General features: G+C 38.3%; 1 long non-coding RNA gene across 1 annotated transcript; it reads right to left on the bottom strand.

Annotated features, from left to right (window-relative positions):
* Window positions 1-2,064: 2,064 nt before the first annotated feature.
* LOC145004553 (uncharacterized) lies at window positions 2,065-3,064 on the bottom strand. Its single transcript, XR_013662402.1, has 3 exons — window positions 2,999-3,064; window positions 2,726-2,794; window positions 2,065-2,114 (listed from the first exon to the last, which is right to left on the bottom strand). It is a non-coding gene; the product is annotated as an uncharacterized LOC145004553 (long non-coding RNA).
* Window positions 3,065-4,290: the final 1,226 nt, after the last annotated feature.

Here is a 4,290-nt window from a genome sequence, read left to right as displayed (position 1 = left end):
TACCATAGTTTTATTCGTGAAGTTAAGATATTCTCGAACAATCAAGTGAATAAAAAGGAATAACAGATTTTTAAATATGTATTTGTAAAAATGTATGTATATGCCAGGTATGAATGGATCTATTGCAAAAGAAAACCTTACACGTCGATCCTAACACTACTGTCTCATATACACTATAGTAAAATCTACTTTGTTATTATATATGGTTATTATTGTTAAGGCCAAGATCCTCAATCCTATCCAGGATCTCGAATCTCAAAGATATCTAAGGATCCTTAAACCTATCCAGGATCCTGGGTCTTAAAGGAGTCTCAGGATCCCGAACATACATCAAGATCCTAAACATCACCATTCTTCTTTCCTGACAAGTTTAACGAATGTATTTCTTGTTTTATTTCTCACATGTGCAGAAATGGTCAACATAAGACTCATTCACAACGCAGAAACACTTCAACCAGACTTAAAACCCGGGAATACCAAGTCAAAGCACGTTGCAAATACCAGTTTAGCAGGATCCCAGAAATATCGAACATATAGTTACTTAACCTAGACTATATATACACTATAAAACACACACAACGGGAACAATCTTCATACACCTTAGACACCTTAAGCTAGTGAAACACTTGTATTTGTATCTTCATCGTTTTTTCTGTAATTTTCATCCAAACCAATAAAATAAAACAATGTCGGTGATTATTATCATCTCCCAATGTTTTATGTCGGTGATCCTATCAAGGATCAAGGTCTTTCCTTGTAAACCACTTGTGCAACATGGTTCTAATTTCGTTAATCACTTCAACTACAACACCACAGCCTCTTATGCCATTTGTTTGATATCAATTTGATCGATTTTTGACTAAAACAATTATCCTAACATATGTTGCATAGAAAAAACAATAACTTTTGACTCAACAGTCTTCTAGAACCATCAACCTTAGCATGCATCACTTATCAAAAGGCTCGACTTACATCATAATTGGTTATAACTTCGGTTTGGCTTAACAAGTCATCCGTTAGTTTGAAATGAATGATATGATTCATTAAACATGAATTTCCTTATTAACCGAATAAGAAGTAATTCGGGGAAAGTAAAGGGGTAAAGCCATCATGGTTCTTGCATCGTGGTTCGGCACGATAAAGCTACCCTGGTTCTTACACCAAGGTTTGGCATGATAAAGCTACCATGGTCTACCATCGTCTGATGCCATGGTTCAACCTAAAAAGCCACTATGGCTCATCACCATGGTTTGGCATAGCGAGTCACCATTGGCTCAGTGTCATGGTTTGACATAATAAAGCTATCATGGTTCATTACCATTGTCTAGCATCATTTAATGTCACTATCGGTCGATGCCATGGTTTGACCTATAAAGCCACCATGGATAATCACCATAGTTTGGCATAGCAAGTCACCATCGACTTAGTGTCATGGTTCAACATAATAAAGCTACCATGGTTCGTCATCATTTAGTGTCACCATCGGCTGATACCATGGTTCGACCTATAAAGCCACCATGGTTCGACCTATAGCAAGTCACCATCGGCTGATCAGTCGAATCTGAACATGAGGCAATGATGATGGTTAAATGTGGTGAAAGATTATGATTGTGAGATCCTTTATCACCTGGTGATTGTCGATGCTCTCGGCCGCAAGGCGGTCACGGCTCTAATCAAAGATATCTGTTTGAGGATGACCGTGGTAAATCCATTTTTGGAGCATATTCATGAGGCTCGGGTAAAGGCTATGAAGGAAGAGCACCAGAAGAGTGAGTGCATTGTGGTTCAGGTGGCTTCCTTTGATTATGATAGTCGTTGTGACATCCCCAAAATCACGGCCAGAAAAGACCGGTTTTGTTTATACTTTATTTCAAAATCAGAGTTATCTTTTAATAAAAGGGTTGCGGAATTTGTCCCAAAACAATAATATGATAAAGATTTATCAAAAGCATTTCCATAGAAATGTATTTCATTAAAAGACTCGGGATGTCATGTTCGTACAGATCAAAAGTATAAACAGTACAATATAAGCCTTACTACATTATTTCATATCTACAGGCCAATATCCGTAATCCCTCGTCCAAAACATCACACCTATGCTCATGCGCCACTACCTGTAATGCATAAAACTGAGTGGGTCAGGCTTGGGAGCCTGGTGAGCACATAGGGTTTTCAACCCACAATAAATAAGTTTATTAATTTCATCAATCAACAATAACCCGATTACCCGTTCCCGTTATCCTCACTTTACGTCCCTAAACACCTATCATAAGCGACCTAGCCTAAGGATCATCATCGGGACGAACACTACTGCTAAGGGTATTCCTCAGCAATAAATGTCCTAATAGGCAACCATGTGGGGGATGGAGTACACCGGTGAACACATCGTTCACAACACCTACAGGTTGCGAGCCTGCTAGTGTTCCACTGGACTGTCTAGAAGAGTCCGTGGTCGTCATCTATACTCTGCTAGATGACTGGATCAACAACAACAACATTGAGGCCTCTCATCATTTTATCACACATCACCTATTACATCTACCCATGTTTTACCCCAACATTTTCGTAGATATAAAATACATATACAGTTTAAATCATTGGAAACATGTATCACAACGTTCATTTAGCATAGATAGCAAGTATTCAGATAATATGCACACATAGCACGTAATTTATATAAAATACTTCATATCTATGTGTAAGTTGAAAGTAACTATGCACTCACCGGAAAAGGTGGTGATTCCGAACTCAGACAGCACTTCGCTTCTTAAAAAGAATTTTTCTTCGACGAAACCTAGTATTATTACCACTAGAGTTTAGTTTATTATTCGTCGAGACTAATTAATAGTCTAGCTATTATTATTATTATTATATAAGCGTCAAAAAAATACTTATATAACCCATAATAATAGCCCAAGTATTTATTATAAGTTCCTAATAACGTTACTATAATTAAATAAAAGTTATATTAAAAATAGCGTAGGCGTAGCTCACTTACAGCGGGTTTTATAGAAAACCGGGCTTTGCTTGGAGCAGCGTTCCCGAGCCGAAAAGCTCTTCTTCTCAGAGCCTTCGAGCACTCCGGGGCTTCCGCCTCGTGCTAGGGAGGTTCCCTAGGCTTTTCGGGGGATTTCGGGGCTAGAGAGAGAGTAAAGAAAAGAAAGAATGGGAAAGGTGTGAAGAAAATGAGGGTGGGAGAGGTGGTATTTATAGGGTGAAATGTGGCTGAACTTGGTGCCACATGTCACCATCTGGTGGCAAGCCTTGCGGAGAAAGCAATGGCCAAGATTGTGCCACATCACCCATTTTCACACAGCACACTTCCGACTTCTAAAATCCGTAACTTTCACATACGACCTCCGTTTTTGACGTTCTTTATATCCACGCGTAGGTAATAATAAGATCTACAACTATCATGTTGACACCGTCAGCTAATTCTCGACCGATCTTAAATTTAACAGTACAAGGAGATTATACTGTTAAACGTCTGCGTAAAATTAATAACTTCTACATACGGACTCTGTTTTTGTCTGTCTTTTTACCGTTGATTTCCTATTAATGAGATCTTCAACTCTCATTTACGTTGCGTAAGCCAAAAACCGCTCGAACTAAAATTCGAGTTTCAGGCCGTGCACTGCTAAGCCGAATCTTAGAAAAATCATAACTTCTTCATACGAAGTCAGATTTGGGCGTTCTTTTTATCGATGTTCTTAGTTTAACATATTCTATGACTTTTGTTTAGATTGCTAAGGCTAAAAAGTCTTGTATCGTAAATTCACTATTTACGTCTCCCGGTATCGTGCCGGTTTTGCCGTAAAACTTCGGCGGGTCATAACTTCTTCGTTATAGCTCGGATTTCGGCATTCTTTATATGTACGGAAACCTTGAGACATATTCTACAACTTTATGTAGAGATATCGGGATTATCTCACACTTTAATTTTGATGCTCATTTTTATTCTTTATTAATTATACATTTATAATTAAATAATAAACACATAAACACACATAATTCACATAATACTCAAATATTTCATATTTATTACTTCAAAAAGAGTTACAATAGTTGACCTAGACTATTACATTGACAAAAATGCTTAGACCTGAAAACCCGGGCGTTACAATTCTCACCCCCTTAGGATGATTCCGTCCCGGAATCATGCATCAGCAAACAGATGTGGATAGCGACTCATCATGTCATCCTCTGTTTCCCAAGTGAGATTCGGCCCATTCGAATGTTTCCATCGGACTAGCACCAAGTCGACCATCTTGCGTCGTAACTTCTTAGTCT

Source organism: Lactuca saligna, chromosome 7, assembly GCF_052625555.1.
Source record: "Lactuca saligna cultivar CGN05327 chromosome 7, ASM5262555v1, whole genome shotgun sequence".
NCBI lineage: Eukaryota > Viridiplantae > Streptophyta > Magnoliopsida > Asterales > Asteraceae > Lactuca > Lactuca saligna.
This window is presented reverse-complemented; position numbering and strand designations above follow the sequence as displayed.